Source organism: Malurus melanocephalus, unplaced genomic scaffold (assembly GCF_030028575.1).
Source record: "Malurus melanocephalus ecotype Western Australia unplaced genomic scaffold, MMel_1.1 scaffold_4, whole genome shotgun sequence".
Classification (NCBI taxonomy): Eukaryota; Metazoa; Chordata; class Aves; order Passeriformes; family Maluridae; genus Malurus; species Malurus melanocephalus.
In genome coordinates, this window is record NW_026623236.1 from 4,593,730 (window position 1) to 4,612,180 (window position 18,451).

General features: G+C 38.7%; 1 pseudogene; it reads left to right on the plus strand.

Annotated features, from left to right (window-relative positions):
* The window catches only part of LOC130575081 (nucleoporin NUP42-like), a 74,364-nt pseudogene extending 60,473 nt beyond the window's left edge, over window positions 1–13,891 (plus strand).
* Window positions 13,892–18,451: the final 4,560 nt, after the last annotated feature.

Here is an 18,451-nt window from a genome sequence, read left to right on the forward strand (position 1 = left end):
AAAAAAAAAAAAAAAAAAAAAAAAAAAAAAAAAAGCAATAAACGCCTACCATTTGGTGCAATGCAGAGTATTCCAAGGGCAAGAACTTTTGTTCTTCAGAATTATTTTTATAATGTCACCTCTGCCAGGGATGATTTAAGAGCTTCTAGATAAGGGAATGAATTTCATCAGAGGCAGAGTGATCACCTCAAGTTTCCCTTGAGCTTCATGATGAATAAAACACCCTCCCCAGCCCTGTCTAGAACTTCACTGCTACATTCAGAACTGGGACTTTAAAGCAAGGAAATTGTAAGTGTTTCAGTGTAAAAGCCATCTTTAAGAAATTAAAAGAGTAAACCCAAGCACAATGAGTAGAGACGAGCTGACCAACATTTAAACAGCTTTAAAACTATCTTCAACCAGTTGTATCCAATCTACTCCTCTGAATAGCTACTACCACACAGCAGCACTGTGCCTGCTGCAAGGGAGATCAAACAGTATCTCACATCTTCAGAAAGTGAGGGCTGTAATAGTGCCTCACATTTTCAGAAAGCAAAGGCTGCTGTAGCATTTCATGTGTCTTACATGTAGGAATTGCTCCTTGCCATTGCCAATGCCTAATTGCCATTCTTACTTGTGTGTAGGAATCCTCTCTCTTAAACTAATTCATACCCYTTTCAATAACAGATACAGCAGGGTATCATCTAAAAACAAAAATAAAGCTTCAATACAAATTTCTCTCTCTGTRTAGGGGAGACTCTTGATTAGTCTCACCCACCAGTCCCTTTCTTCTCCAGTATCTGCCAGTTCTTCTTAGTGAATGCCAATGAACAGGCAAGGAATACTGGAGCTGAGAAATCATTTGTAATTCACTCCTTCAGCCAACAAAAGTAGCTGCTAGAAGAGGATGCCAATCTTTCCCCCTTGTAGTCCTTCTGCATAGCTACAGAAAGGAAAAAGAATCCTGAATACTGCACACAAAAGGGTGCTGTGCTGGGTGGCCACAGTCTGGGCTTGCACAAGTCCCTTGGACAGGAGCAAGGAAGAACCCAAAGAGTCCTACATAAATTCCTTCAGTTAATCTCTGCATAGTCTTCAYGTAGTTTATTTTGAATATTCAGGTATTCCTTTCTATTCTGTCAGATCTTTTCACTTGGAGGCACTTGATCTGGAAAGATATTTTGTACAAGTCTCCATAATCTCCACAGAATTCACAGTAATCCTGCTGCTTATGTCCAGGCAGTGTAGGARCAGCATTGTTGGGTCAAGTTTTGATAAGGAAGGTCCCAGTTCATGCAACACATGCATTTGTTAACAGCTAATGCTACAAAAAGGAACTCAGACTGCCCCATGTTCTGGGAATAGTGGTTAGATCACTGGAGAAATGAGGATTCTTCTTATAAGGGGACATTATCACAAAATTACTTATTCAGCTCAAAAAAAGCAAAGATGCCACATCCAGACAGAGGGTGCAATAGCATTACAAATGCTTCAAGGAGAAAACACAAGAGAAGAACTTTCCAAATTCACAGAGTGTTGACATATGAAGAAAATGGTTACTAAGAAATTAGATTTCCAGCCATCTGGAGACTGAAGTTCTGGAACAGATTTCCAGAAAAAAATGTACTAGGAACAAAACAAAAACCCTCAATCAGTTTTCAAAATAGGCCTGGATGTGTTTGCAAAAGAGGGTTATTTGGCACAGTTTCCCACACAGAAATCCACCTCAGCACTCTACCTGCTGTTTCCAAGCTAGGAATTACAGACATTTCCAGGGAATCAGAGCACACAAAGGCTGTTCCAGTAAACCTTCGGTCACATCAGCTTCCTATGAGGTACAGTACAGTCTTACATGAAAATATAGCAACAAATTTAGGAAAAAATATATCTGAAATATTTAGGCATGAAGAAGCAGAAAAAATTAAAGCTTTGAATGCTCATTTAGGGAAAAGAGCTATCTACAGTGCACAGCATATTGAAGGGCAAGGAATGCAATTAGTGCTTGCTGCTGTATTTCAGGAGTGCTTGATCATTTCTTCTTAGCATGTAATTTACATATTAATACTGGAGATGTCATTTGTTTGTTCTTTGCATTATCACTCTTTGATAAGCACGTGTCATTATTGCATACAGATAAGGAGCTTCCCACCTGTGTGACAGAAATCACAGCCAGAAGTTATTTACAAAGGAGCCCTAGTCAATCTGTTTCATACCATAATGAATCACCTGCCTCATTAGTGGACAGCTTTCCTTCCTCCACAGTGAGCAGGCAGAGAAAGATCCTGAYAGCAGAGCTTGCACTGCTCTCTGCATGCCAGGAAATAACACAACAAGGCTGTGACACCAAGACACAGATGTGCTGCAATCATGCTCATGTGTCTCCTCAAGGCACCACCTTGTGCTTCTGTTCCTCACAAAGAACAAAACTTAAAACCCACCTTTGAAGAAAATCAAGGCTTGGGAGGGAAAAAGAAAGTCCAGGGGAATGACAGAACGGAAGTGCTGGGGAACCCTGAAAGCAGGGCTCGGCTCAGCAGAGCCACAGTCTCGTGCGAGTGGAAGGTCACAGCAGCCACCTGAGTCCTCTGGCACAGGGCAGCCTTTGATCACTCRGTCAGTAGGGAAGAGCAGCATTAACTCTGTATCTGACAGAATGGATATAACCATTTTACAACACTTTGGTCAAACTAAAGGTCCATTGATCCCTGTAGCCAGTCTCTGGCTGTGGCTGTCAGCAGATGGCCCTGCAGGACACGTGGCACACAGAGAGCCCTGCTGACCATGGCTGATATTCCCAGCAAGCAGATGTTTGAGGATGCTCTGTGCCAGAGCTTGTTCGCAATGGCTTTGCTTCTCCAGATCCATCCAATTTGCATTTCTACTTTTACATCTGACGCATCATACAGCACTGAGCTCCTGAGCTGTACAATAGGCTGTGTGGAAAAGTACTTCTTGTTTGTGTTAGGCCAGATGTCTAATGGCACCATTACTGTCCACACTGCACAGGCTGGGAGAGACAGGGAATGATCATCCCCAACTGAACTGCACCAAACATATCTCAATAGTCTCCATCCCAGGCTAAAARCCATAACTCATCTAATCTCCCCATGTGCAGAAGCCATTTCAAATTTCTGGTGAACCTTATTGTCATTCTGTATCTTTTCTACTTTTACTATATAATCCTGAGACTAAGGGATCAGAAATGAGCTCTCTATTCAACACAGCCATATATGCAACAGGGATAAAGAGATTTTTTTATCTTCTATTCCTTTCCTTATGACTTCTAACATTTCATTTGCCTTTCAGTTATCAATAACCATTATAATTACTTTTTCAGAAAATTATATGTAATAACARCAAATTCATATAAATAGTAGAGAAATCACAATTTCATACATATATTTGAGACTGGTTTTCCCAGGTGCATTATTTAAAATATCTGAACCCTAGACTTCATCTGCCATTTTTATTTTACAGCGAGTTAATAACAAGAAATCCTTCTAATGCTCTTTGCAGTTGGTCTGAGTTTTGGTTATTCTGAAATATTTTGTCTGATCAAGCAGCAGTTGCCACCACATCACTCACCCCCTCTCTCACCCCCTCTCTCAGATCATTTATGAATACACTAAACAGAACAGAGGCTGGAGCTGTGCATATTCCTTTCTATTGTGAAATAGAGATCATTTACTCCTGCCCTGTGGTTTCTTTCATTTAACCAATTATTAAACCGTGACATCTTGATATCATCAAGACTCTATGGTTARAAATATCATTGAAAGTCTTTTWTAGAATTTGTTATTAACTGYATCACCCTTATATATGTATTTTTCRCAGAACTAGAATAGATTTGTGAAGGAAGGCTTCAGTCTATGAAATTTGCTTTGACTCTTCTCTGTGCTGGATTTCACCTCTCTACTCTCTGTCATTTGTTACAGCTTCTACCAATTTGTCCAACACAAAAGCCAGAGGTACTGTTCTGTAGTTCTTGAATTCTCTCTGCAACCCTTTGATAAAAACTGGTGTTACATTTACCACTCCTCAGCCATCCAAAAGAAAATATCTTTTTAAACAATAAGCTGGAAAATATAACTAATTGTTCAGCACACTAAACTCTGAGTTCAACAGGTACATACTTGGTTCATACTGCCTGACACCATCAGTTTGATTTTTCCTTTTCCACTRACTTTTCTAAAACTCTTCTGATGTCATTTCATATTAAGGTAGTTCCTGAGACTTGTCTCCTATAAAGGAAGGTTTTATGGTTGGGCATATTCCCCAATGAATGTCAATGAAATGAATTTATTTTAAGTTTAGATCTCTGCTTTCTCTGGGCTCCCTGTTATTCTCTCCTGCGGAATCTGAGCTGTCAGTATCTTCATTCAAAATCATTTACTCTAATTCATTCCTCTTCATTTTAGACTTTTATTACTGGTAGAAAAGTATTCATATTCATATGAGTTTTTACAGTACATATGAACTTGATTCAGTTTTCTGTCTCATGCTTTATGAGATTTTTATTTTTAGTACTGAACAGTGAAAAAAGGGACCTTATTTGCCTACACAAGATCCMTTACACAGCCTCATGTTTCATAGCATCCTATGCCTTAGTGTAAGAACAGTGCATCCCAGACTACYTCAATAATGAAAGAAAACAGCCCAAGTAAAAAATTCGAGACAGTTAGCACTTCTATTCTTCTGAAATTAGTGGTTCACTCCCCCTCAAATAAAATTAAAAACAAATTAAAAAAAAAACCACCCCCTGTATTTAAATTAGAAGACAAGACTGCGTTACCTAGGTATAGTCTTAAATGGAGAAGGAAGATTTATGTTTCTGCTCTGGGTTTATCATAGGTCTCTGAACAAGTAAATGTTCATTGTCATATTTATACTGCCACATGCTGTGATTTTTCCTGCCTGAGAAACTCCACAGCATGTGCCCTCTGCTCATCTGCAGTTGTGAAAATACTTAAGCTGCCATTTATAGCATAAACCAATAGAAAGGAATGAAAGCACTAAAGAATCCTTTTAAAACTACACAAAATACTGTGACTGAATTTACCACCACCATTTCAGTGTTTAGTTGCAAAAAAAGAAACATGGCATTATCTCTCTCTAGTGGTACTTTTTGTTTCACAAGATATCATCACTGGATATTGCTTTGATAATGAAGCTGATGAACAATTTCTTTTCACAATTCAGCATCCCTGAGTATTTTTATATAATTACAGCATTTGTATCCATTTATTTTAAGTAAATGCTTTCTAGCAGARTTATGTCTAGACCTATCAATTCTAATGGTCACTTTCCCAAGCCTTTTGAAAAATACGATGGTGATAATTTCAGATATATTTATCTACTGAGAAACTTCTGGCTTTAAACAGGCCTACATTGATACTTTTATTTGATACACTTTCATATAATACAAAGCATTTTTGTTGGGCCCCCTCCTCAACAGGTCCACACGGAGTTGTGCTCATTCTCAGCTGCCTCAGGCAGRAAAACACCAAGCTGATTAATCCCCTGGGTCACCACCCAGGCATCTACAACTTAAAATTTCAGTTCTTACTTCTTAACCYGAATACACCCAAATGTTTGACAACAGCAGCGGAGGGGAAAAGCATATACAGACACATAAATATATACATAACATATGGGGGGACCAAAAAACAAAGTCCAGCAAGAAGCACAGCTTAGGCTCTACTTCAGAAGGTACAAACTGTTTGCACACCTTAGAAGCAGGAACCCTGACAAAGTTGGATGTATCCCTTCAAGGGAGGCCTGAAACAAAGGATGAAGTGGCACAAAGGTGTTGCATGCACTGTTCAAATCAAAGCAAAAGTGAAACAAAGAATGGAGCAATACAGCATTTATGCTCCATTGAAAACAATGCAGCTAATGGGAACTGAGCCAAGGAACCATCCAGATGGTATTCAAAAGCTAAACTTTGCTTCATTAACTCAATAATACATATTACTTTTCATGCCCTACATAAGTTAATTACTGAAGTCACTCAAACTCCACCTAAACATGAAACTAACTTTGGATTTTCTCYTCCCAAGAAAATAATATAGATTAAGTAGGGAGGAAGGTTAGAGACGGCTCCGTTGTAACCTCTGGGATCCATCATGGGGCTGAACCTGTCTTTTCTCCATAGGCATGCCCTTTGGGTAAGAACTTTATTCTATGTTCACTACATGATTATCATGAGCTAGCTTYCCTTGGTGCTTAGAGCTTGTCTGGATATTGCTTCAAATTGATTTTTGCAGTCATACTACCAATGGCAATCTSTGAACCTTAACCTGTCCCAGTCTTCTATTACCAGTTTGTTTGCTGATAAAGCATRCTATTCCATAAACTGTGAGTTCAAGTCTTTCAGAGGTGCTGGCAGCTGCTGGCAGTGGGTAACAGGCTTGGCAAAACTGATAATAAACCAACCAAGAGCGGGGATGCTGCCAGCATGTGACCCTGAATTATTGGTCGAACCACTCTCTGATAGAGTGGTTGTTTAGTGGGGTCCCCATAGCAAAGCCCTGAAAGACCAGAGAGGCACAAAGGTCTCATCTTCCCGGGGGTCACTGGTAGATTGCTCAGATATAAAAGATTCAAGGAAACATCTCCCTTTCACTTGACAGAATATCACTCTTACAACCCAGCAATTAACATGCTGCTAGAGGGTTTGGCTTGAGCTAAAACCCTGAAAGAGATTTTCACAATTAATACAGAGAAAAGCTATCTTGGAAGTAAGCACAGTCTGGTCACTACTGATAACTAGTGTGTACTTTCAAGCTTCTCAGGCAGCTCTCAGGAAAACCACAAAACCAATGTGAATGTCAGTGARTTTATAAAGAAAGTGTGCACATACTTGGGATAATGGGAACACAAGTTCAAGTTCTCACTTCCCCTGAGGTGGGTCAGAGACACACCCCAGACTGCACACACTGAGAGGGTACCTCTGCTATCCAGCAGCTGCTATGTGGGACAGGGAATCTAATTTTCTTAATGAAGAACATTGGCTGAGATAARCCTTCAGAGAAAGGCCAAAGGTGGGGAGAAGGGCCTCCATATCTCAGTATGTCCCTCAGCAGCACGAGCACACCACAACCAAGCTTGGAAAATTCTGAGAGTTCACAGAGCTACCAGTACTGGGGAAGCAGCACTGAGATGCGTCACCAAAGTAAATGCTCCTGCAGATGTGGGCACTTTTTGTGACTCACCTCAACACAAAAGCTGTAGCTGCCAAAATATATGTTCCTATCTTGATACTAACCTAAATGGGGCTACTCACACAATTAAGGACTAATTGCATAGGAAGGGATTGCTTGATGAGTTTCTTAGACCTGTGTATTTCTGTCAAGTCCTAAATGGATGCAAATTAGCACAGCATCAAAGAAATCTGTAAAGTGATGCTGAAGGTGTGACTTCCACTATTTGTGTGTTTTAGAGGGAAGGCAGTAGAGACAAAGTAATTCTGCATGAGAAGGTTATGTCTCTCCTAACATATTAGTAATAGATAAAGCAGGTTGGTAAGGTATAATTCATTTGGATTTTCATTATGTTCTTTTTTAGACTGTTAGGCAAACTAATTAGTCATGGGTTAAATGCCAAAATTGTAGTGGGTTTTGAAACTGATTAAAATATACAAAGGTAGAGAACTTAGGCACATAAATGGTAAGAATTTAAACGTAGCTGTAGAGGGCCAGTACTATTTAGTAAATTTAAGTTATTAGTAAACAGTCAGGAGATGATTGTGTGGGAGACTTTGGAGAACAGAAAAATGTTGAGATGCATCAATTCTGAAGGAGGTTTGAGGAATTAAAAAGAATATAAGTATATAAGCAGGTAGTTATAATCTCTAAGACAGTGACACTGGAGCACACCTCTCTTAGAGTGAGCACTGTTACCAGCAGTCCTGTACTTAAAAGCAGCTCAAGCAATTTAAAACAAAGCTCAGCTGATAAGTGGAGAAAGCCCATTTGCTTCCACAGAAAACATCAGTTTGCCTGGTCATTGCTAAAGCAAGAGCCAACTATGGAGCACCCCTCCCATGAGAGAAGGAGAGGCTCGCGGAATTGGAGTTGTTCACTCTGGGAAAGAGAAGGCTCCAGATAAACTTTATTAAGKCCTTTCGGTACTTAAGGGACTTACAGGAAAGGGAGTTTTCAGTAGGGCCTGTAGTGAYAGGGCAATGGGGAATGGGTTTAAACTGAAAGAGAGCAGGTTTAGATTAGATGTTAGGAAGAAATTCTTCATGGTGMGGATGGTGAAGCACTGGAACAGTTTGCCCAGTGAGGCTGTGGATGCCCCATCCACAGAAGCATTCAAGGCCAGGCTGGAKGGGGCTCTGAGAAATCTGGTCTAGTGGAAGGTGTCCCTCCCTGYCCATGGCAGGGGAGTTGTAGCTATGTGATCCTTAAGGCCCCTTCCAACCAACCCATTGTATGATTCCCTTCCCWTCCTTTCCCTTCCTCTCTCTAATTCTACTATAAAATATTTCTGGGAAGAATCACGACCAATTTGCACTTGTTCACAGTAACCCTTACAGCTGCAAGTGTCATTCTGTGAGAAGCAGCTGAGCGTACAGGCAAACAATAGTTATTTTAGCAAATTTTCTCATGGCTATTTCACACTTCAGGCACAACAGCTTCAGAAGATGAAGGACTCTTGCATACCAGCATTTATACAAAAAGTTTTGTTCCCCACTGACCTTGAGTCATGTATATCTGTGGGAGATGTATGGTGTATAATAACAGCAGTGCTGGGGGAAGTTCAGTTCAGTCACAGCTTACACTCACAGGTAAAAGCATTTTATTAACTGTAGGCTTTCATATTCTCTTGTGGACTCACAGGAGCCCTTTATGGCATTTTTGTAAGGAGAAAATGGAATGGAATAATCTTTTGAAAAAAAGAAAACATAAAGCTTACAATTAATTCAGCTCCATAAAATGCCAAACACAGGTTCAAAAGCCAATTTAAAATCTTCAACATAAGATCAAAAAATACTACAAAAGGATGTAAGTATTTTTAAACAGGAACGTTCTCTTCAGGAGTCAAACCACTTCACAAGTTGACAGCTTTCTGTGTTCATAACCAGCAGCTTCCCTTTGAAGCAACTTTCACATWGAGATCCGATGGAATAACTTAACATCACAAAACAGGGAAGCACTAAAAATTATGATTATTATTTTGAGGGCTACAAAAATACAGCCACAGATAAAAATTTCAAGATGTGCACAGCCTAAAAAACTTACTAGTTCCCACCTTAAAGAGATTCTATCTGATATATAAGTAGACAAAAATATATAGGAAAGCCATGCAATAGTAAGGAGAATGAAACCCATGAATTAACCTGTTTTGTGGGGTCATGTATAGACTTCTAGATCAAACAAGTATTTGTAACAGTTGCCCCTTAAACCAAATTGTGGTTACATTGAGGCAGGGATATTTGAAAAACAACACATGCACTGTCAGCCCCCGCCAAATGCAGCCATCATCTTCTGAGAAAAGCACAAGATAGAGAAGGAAGTAAAATTCCAGATTTAATCAATGTTGTCTATGCAAAAAAAATGGATCAGTCAAATGAACCATATGAGTATAAACATACATTCAGACAGTGAGGGATAGCAGCAGAAGAAAATTYCTGGCATTTTAACATTCCTGTGGTACAGCATGCAGTAGGTATATTAATTTAGTTAAACTTAAAATTGCAAACACATAGCAAACATAAAGTTCAAGTTTTCTGTAACATCAGACATGAAGTAGTGTTTAGGTGTCTCATTAGGCTACACAGCAGTGAATTTTACATACAAAATTTGTGTTGTATCCGTATATCCCTTTCTCTTGCAGGTTTTGTACCCACTGCAGAGAACATTGTAAATGATAGGGCTTCCCAAGCATAATTGTTTCTTTGCAGCTAACTCACAAAATACATTCCTAAGTTTGTGCAGAATGTGTGGTGAAATCATGGTGTTACTTCTTTGGCATTAGTTAACAATTCTCTAGACCAAAACACAGTTGTTATTATTGCTCATGACACCTATCATACCACTGAGTTCTGGTCTAAGTCTTATTCTGGATAAGTCAAATGCATGCAGTTAACAAAAGACCCTTAGCAGCTAATTAAACATTAAATAAGAAAATTTTCATACTAGTTAGTTAAAAAAATATAAAGACAAAAGTGTAAAGGAATAAAAAAAAATGAAAGCCAGTATTGGGAATTCTACTTTTTTCTCAACATCTCTTTATTTTCACATTGGACTTGCAAAATTTATTTTTTATAAAACAGTGGTGGCATTTCAGAAAAAAAAAAAAAAATAATCATCTGGGACTATTTCCATGATTTCTAGAACATACCTTAAGGGATTGGGGCCCAGACATGACACTGGGAATATGGGTCCTGCAAAAGAGAGTATACCTTTATTCAGGTCCAACAGCATGAYATATTTGCTGCTTGGAAGGAAGTATTTTTTCAGTGAGGCCACTGCAWTCTGATTATATGACACTGCATGGTACCAGGGATAAACAGACATCAAAGACAGCACCRTGAATGGAAGAACAGCTAAAAGCTTTAGCAGACATAGTCTGAAAGAAACAGGGAAGAGACCTAAGCAGCACGTCTCTCCAAGTAAGGTACGCCAGAAAAATTGAATTATTGTAAAAGAAGAGGTTTACTTCTCACAGTCTTTTAATGTGAAGAAGTGGGTGTGTTTCATGAGTTTTCACTTAATTTTGGTAGATGAAACTACAGTGTGAAAGAACTTTGCCTTTCACACAAAAGTGCCACTCATGGTTGGCTGGCTCCAGGCTGTACACCCCAGGGCTGGACAAGATGTTTAGCTCTTTCCCAGGTCCCCTGTCCTACAGAAATATCTTGAAAATTAAGTCATTCCAATTCAATTTTAGGTAAAACTTAAAAAAAATGTAACTAGCAGCCCTTTTCCTTCTATCCTTCTCCATCCTCTTTAACATCTGCTAGACAATCTATTCCTTGCTGTCTGGGACACTCCCCTGGATGATGGGAGGTGATTGTAATACTTTCAGGTGGAGAAGGGAATGGAATTTCATCCCATATAGAGTATCCTGCCCACTCAGAAGTRCATTATAAAGATTAGATGTAAGCAWGTCATTGCTGTTTCCTCTRGTTATGTCTTAAAGGAGATGACAATTGTTCCACCTCTGTAGAAGATTTCTGGGACAATCCACTTATTTCAGAGTGTCTGGAGGGAAGCACCTTCTGGGAGGCACAGGTAGGATGAGTCCAGGCAAGGATTTGGATGTGAGATGAGTGCTTATTTCCCACAGCTCCTCAAAGTGATTGAGACAACTTTCCCCTCCAAGTGCTGACTGCGAATTCTTTATCAGACATCAGTCCTTTGGAGAGCACAGAGGACAGGCTGTCGATTCCTTTATGGCAGAAGGAAATTAAAGCTGGGCTATCCACAGAGACACACAGCTTTTTCCAGCACCTGGATATGTCAGTGGCCCCAGAGCTGTGCTCACTTCACTGTGTTGTGTCTCCTGGAGAACCCCTGGGGCGGGCATTGACACACCGWGAGTAGAACACAGAGAAATCTACATTGCTGCTGGTGCCACGTGGGAATTGAAAGGATTTCTGTCACCACTGGGACCAGGCAGTTTAACATGCTTTGTGAGCTCTGTGTTTTATTTCTTRAAAAATATTAGGATACTGACATTTAATGCTCCCTAATTTGCATATAACTAAGGTACATGGTATGGTAATTTTCACTTTGTTTTCTTTTTTTTCAAACATTATTTCTATTGTTGTCATAGTCTTTTGAGATTTGCCATTTGTCATAGTCTTTTGAGATTTGCCATTTATGCCCTAAGCACTAAACAACTCACTAGGAAGCCACTTACCTTAACCCTTTTTGGACATTTTTCATATACAGCATTGCCTGCATAGTGACAATTTCAGCACTGTTTAAAAAACAGCAGGAGAAAAACCCAATTAAACTTGCARTTTTCCACCAAGCAAGGCACAGAAGCTGTGTGCCCACCAGATGACTTGCTCTGTCCTTGCCTGTACAGGACATATCTACAGGAGGATTTTCCCCTGGAGGCACAGCATATCTCATTTCCTAAAACTCTGCTACCCTTCTTCAGAAGAAAAATATAAATAAAACATAACCATAATGGGTTTCTTCACCTCAGATATATATAGTGAATTTACATGAAGGGCTAACATTTCAAAAGGCTCTCCAGATCTCTGAAAGCTGCCTGGGTTTTCGGTTGCAGTTTCACTGTACACACCAGAAGAGTTACTGCTTCCCATGTTGTTCAGGACATTTTGGTGTGCAACTCCTCCACACATTTAATTATCACTTAATTAAATGATCATTTAATTAAATTAATCATTTCATTTTCATATATGCAGGAGGAAAACAGGATAGTTTTGTGTTCACAGAACTGAACTCCGCCTTTGACATCCCATCTGCTCTTTAAAATCAATCACATTAAGGAACTCTTAGTGTGATTCGCAGGGAACCCAAACCCTGATTTATAGCAAACCTAGGGCACAATTTGTCTCCCGACACTTCAGCTGTCCACAAGCTGAGCACTTTTGGTAAGCAAGCCTTCTCCATTTCCTCCATACTCAAAGGAGTATTTTTTGATGCAGGTATCTTTCTGCTCAGTGATTCATCAGCATGAACCATTTCAGGACAGGCTGAGTCATTTGTCTTTCTGTCCAACAATTAAGAGCCTAGATCATTTTCTTACTCAACGATTAACTCCAAAGCAATTAACATTAAAACAGTTGAATCTTCCCCCCAACTGAATCATTGTTTTTCAGTTACTTTTTTTTATGTCAGGAATGATGACACTGTGACATAAATCCCAGGGAACCTGGGAAAAGTAACACTCCTCTGAGAGTCTGTCCTGGTTTTGGCTGCAATAGAGTTCATTTTCTTCTTGGTAGCTTATTCTGTGCTGTGGTTTGGGATTTAGTGAGAGAATAATATTGATAACACACTAATATTTTGGTTGTTGCCAAGTAGTTCTTACCCTAGGCCAAGAACTTTTTGCAGAACAGATTTTCTGCATTAACCCAACAGTCAAAACATTGCTGATGGCTATAAAGATGAAGAGGAGAGACCTCTTRACTGTGTAGTGAAAGACATGGAAAATTGGGAATCTTCAGGACAATGGATAGTTTCATCTTACTCACCAATGAAAGAAAAGCTGAATTTCTCAGGCTTCTTAGATTTCTAACCAGAACAATTCCATCTGGAGTGTTATGACTGCAGAGCAAACAATAACATTCRGAACTATATAAATTCTGTCCAGCAGAATGGATGATGGAAAAATCAGCTGCCTCAGTTGAAAGCTTTAAATGCATTGCCAAAATGCTGTGCTGTCTGAATTAAAGAACGCAATCACTCAACCCTTGCCTTCATTTGGATTTGCAGGACAGCAAACATCAAGCTTTGGGCTGCTGAGCTTTCCCGTGAAAAACAGCAGTGAAAATGCTATGAGCTTCTCCTGTACAATGATTTCCAGTCTTGCCAGTGCATCATCATCTGGAAACACAGCCACTTTTGAAAGCATTTCTGCTGGTTGTAATCCTCCTGCTTTTGGAGCTACGTCCTTGCCTAGCAATTCTGCTGTGAACTCTTCAAGCATGACAGTGTTTACAGCCTTTGGAACATTTAATTCAGCAGTAGCAACTGCTGCCTCAAATTTGAGCAGTATTTTATTTGGATAGACTGCCAGTGTCTCTGGACATGACATCACRTCAGCATCTTCTGCACTCACAAACAATACAACATCAAAAAATAAAAAAAAAAGTTATTTACACCAAAGAGTGGCTGATGAATTGAAACAACTTGAAGCAAAAATGATTATAATAGGGAAAATTCCTCTTAAACCACCACCACTAGAGCTTTTAAATGTTTAGGACTTTCTATTTTGAAAGTTATAATAATAGTTGTTTTATAACTCCGCTGATAGATCAACTACACAATATTATGGTTGAGTAATGAAACAAAATGTTTCCAATTCAGTTCATTTTGTTTCATCTTTAATTCTTCTGCAATAATAAATCTCAGGTAAAGGCCAGATTGAATAAGGCTTTGAGCAACCTGGTGTGGTAGAAGGTGTCCCTGCCCATGGCAGGGGAGTTTGAACTGGATGATCTTTAYGGTCYCTTTMACCCCAAAGCATTCTATGACTCTGTGTCTTTTCCATGTCCCCTGCTCTGCCAGTGAGCAGCTGCACAAGAAGCCAGGAGGCAGCAAGGCCAGGACAGCARAWCTGAACTGGCYAAAAGSATATTCCATACCACAGAATGTCATGCTCAGTATCTAAACTGGGGAGAATTGGAAGGAGAAGCCACTATTTGGAGAGAGGGTGGGCAACAGTCAGTGGGTGGAGAGCCATTGTGTTGTGTATCATTATTTCTCTTGGATTTTATTTGTATTTGTATTTATTTATTTCTCCTTTACAATAAACTTTTTATTCTTGTTATGATTATCATGTTTATTAGCATTAGTGTTATTATATTTTACTGTATTTGAATTCTTAAAATGTTCTTATCTCAACCCATGGGTTTTACCTGTTTTTCTGATTCTTCCCCCCACCACATCAGGACRGCATGGGGGAGTGAGAGAGCCCTTGTGTGGTTGATGCCTGGGGTTAAACCAGAACAATCAAGAGCCCAAGAGTCCTAGGTAATAATCTCTATTCCAACAATATTTATGCACATGTAACTAGAAAGCAACCAGATAAAATCCATGAGTAGTGACAGGAGTGACWCCGTTCTGTCAAACTGTGGCTCTTACCATTACCCAACATCGTCGAATCCCTTTTCCCAGTGTCCTTGGAAGCTTACACTCCTGGATACCCAGTAGCCTGTCTGCAATGGGGCAACTGCAGAGAGCATTTGCTTAGACTGGCTACTAGCCCAGCAGAAGAGCACTTCCCATTTTGCCTGGCTGAGAGCTGAATTATGACAAAAAGGAAAAGCAACTCTATTACTCCCCAATAAGCACATATGATTCCTATCCAACAGCTCATCACCTGAGCTCATGAAATAATTCTAGGATGCAAATCCCACTCTTACCTCAGAATCAAGAGAATGGTGAGCAGGACAGTTGTTTCCACAGGCTGTGTCAATGTATCCCTGGGGGCTCACTATTGCCAATCCTACATACCCAAGGGTCCCTATTAAATTCAGAACAAAATTAAGTACATAGCATGAGCTTAAAAATTATATTTCCAGGACAGGTATTTAACACTGGGTCCAGTGTAAAACATGATACAGGATTTGTGTGCCCAGCCTGTTTGTGAATTGCTGAATATAACTTCCCTAGGAGTCTGGAGACACCTTGTGTGGAGATCACAGATAGGTACTGTGTTTTACAGACAATAAGTGCAAAATCCATGAAAGAACCATGGCAACCACACTTCCAATGGATTGACTTTCATACTTAAGATAGAACCTTTCTTTAAATGCTTTATTGTGTGGACAACAGACTGATGTTWGTATTTTTAAACAGGAATTTCCTTCAGCCATGCTAAAAAGCAAAAGAATAAGCATAAAAATTAAGACAGATTTGTAACTCAAATTATAACCTAGATTGTTCACTGGGAACAGTGAGATCATATAAGCATTACCACAGCCCAGATATTCCATTCCTCAGCACGAATGGCTGCTGCATCATCCCAGATATCCTGCTCAGGAGACTGCAGCCCTTCACTGGGCTGTCTGGCACAAGATGCCTTTGTGCCCCATGCACAGACCCAAAGGGTTGTGGGAAGTACAGTCATAAGGAAAGGGAAAATTATGCCATCCCACACCAAGTTGTCAGCTCACCACAAACTCTTTTACCCAATATCAGAAAGTAAGAGTAAGAAAAAATATACACACTGGGGGAATCTTCCTGAAGGAATCTTTTGGATAAGCAAGGATAGAATTAGCCTGAATTGCTTGATGTAACTGACAGTCCCTTACCAAGTTCTCCTTACTTGAACTTTCTCTTGCTCCTGGAAACTTGGTATTACATTACTTTTATTAACCCAGGGCACAGCAAAGGAATAGCTGAAATTCAGCACCTACATTGGCATCAAGAAATGTCCACAGAGGAGCATTTCTCARCCTACAGTCCAAAGGTAAAATATGCATCACCAAAGACAAAGGGACACTTTTCCYATTATGCATTCAAAAGATGAAAATTGCATTTCAAAGGCCTGAATGTGCTCCTAGAAGAGAACACAGAAGGAAACACCTTCCAAATTTTCACCTTCAAGAAGTGAGGCAGTCATTTATGCCAAAACCTTTCCGCTGGGAAGACACTGCTGGAATTATATCAAGCATTTGACTAAGGGCAAAAAAGTGCATGAAGCCCCATTCAATGTTTAGGTGGCAATGTTGCATTTTGGTCATGGAAATTATATCCACCATATTCACTCCCAACTTCTACTAACACCAAAAAAAGTTGTTTTATTTTGTGGAGTTTACAACTTTAATATTCAGATGCCTTGTTTTGTGACTTTTACTCCCAATTGTTATCTCCTATGAGCCAAGGTTGTTTGTATCAGTATGAAATCCAAAACCAAACCATCAGAATTAGTCTTCTAACCCCCTCATCAGAATATTACACTTGCATTGGAATCATGGATCAGCATAAGAGAGATCCTAAAATTCTGAACAGATTAAAATTATATATGTAGTAGATTCTTTTTGCTTACAKACTCCTGTTTAATAGCTCAGTTCATCTACTGAGACTAATGAACAGAACAATATATCTAACGTTTGCTGAGTTACTGGGGTTAACAAAACCATCTGGAATTGGTTTTATTTTGTGTGTTCACATTATTAATTACCTATTCAAATGCATTTTTCTCTGTACAGGGGATATGTGCCAGGTTTATGTTTGAATCTGATGTCTGTATTTGTGAACCAAATCCATCAAGAGACAGACAAACACAGTCATTCTCTTTAAATCTTCTCATTGGGCACATGGACTATATGCTCTAGCTTTAACAGAGAAAAAGTGCACCAAATCAACACAGAAATGGCCATAACTGTTTTACATAAAAATATTTCTTGTTTCCAAATCAAACTCAAGGAGGAAAATATGTATGTAATTTTTGTAAATTATGCTCTTCTTTCCTCTGTATTTCTCAGTTTCAGAAACTGCATGGATTACAGGGAAGAGTGGTCTTTGGGGAGAATTGTTAGCACTTTTTCAAGATTTACCCTCAAAATCAACTTCACAGAGAAAGTAAAATATTGTTTCTTCTTGATAAAACATGAAAAAGGATTTTAATTTTCTTCTGGCTTTCTTGCTTTTGGCTGATTCATTGTTGTAGACAGATAGTTTTATAAGCAATAAAAAGCAGYGTTAAGTTTATTCAGTACTGAGTTTATTAGTCAAGCTAATCCTAAAGCTTTGGAGGAATTAATGCAGGGATTCAGAAAGGATATTAAAAGACTCTTTTGATGAGCACCAATCAAAATATTTCTGAAGACTAGGAACCTAGGCATTTCCTTAAGACAATGAAGCAGATAAAGAAAAACTTACCTTCATATGTTTTAACACAGAAGCATTCCCACAAGCACTTAAAATTCTGGCTAACCCAAAAGAGAATTGCACTGAGAAGAAAGTAACTTGTTTTTATGTTTGGCAAAYGTTTTTACTAATAAGCATCTTAATTAATTACAATAATATTCTAAAATATTTTAAAATACAGAGTGGACTGTTTTATTATTTCATATATTTTGATTTCACATTTTGAAGACAGCTTATATCAACATCATGAAGAAGCATGTCTTCACAATCATACTTTATGTCTTACTTTATTTTTTATGCACCCGTACGATCAGAATCAAACAATGAACATGTAACTAAAAATAAAAGTAATATTTCTATTTGTTCCTGAGCTGACCTTTTCTTAATATATAGCATAGRTAGGATCTAACTCCATTTCCTACAAAAACAATTACTCTAAGTTACATATCTGATTCTGGAGAAGAATGTGGTTCCATATATCTTTTAGCAATTATCAAATTCAAACTACATTCTGTCCCACCTCAATGTTCACAGTATTTCATTAAAAGATCCATTTTATTTGCARTTATTTCTTCTCTTTTCTTGTCTTGCTGCAACAAACACTTTATTGTCTCTCTCAGTGGTTTAAAAAAAATTGAAAAAGTAGAGAAACCAAAGTCTGTATCTCAAGTGATGATCATTTCCAAAACAGCTCATGTGTGTCTTATCATGGATGTCTCTATCTGCACTAATAATTCCCTGAAGATATTTGTTTCCAATGAACCAAAATGTAACACTTGAATGAAGAGTTACAGTCCACTAGAAAAAACAGTATTTCTAGTCAAATAACTTTCTTTCAAAAGTGAGTACAAAATCATAAATTGATTCAATATCCAAGCCTAAATTTTCAAATGAATCTAAAATTTAACTCTCTTAATAGCCCAAACACATTTTGAATTTAATAT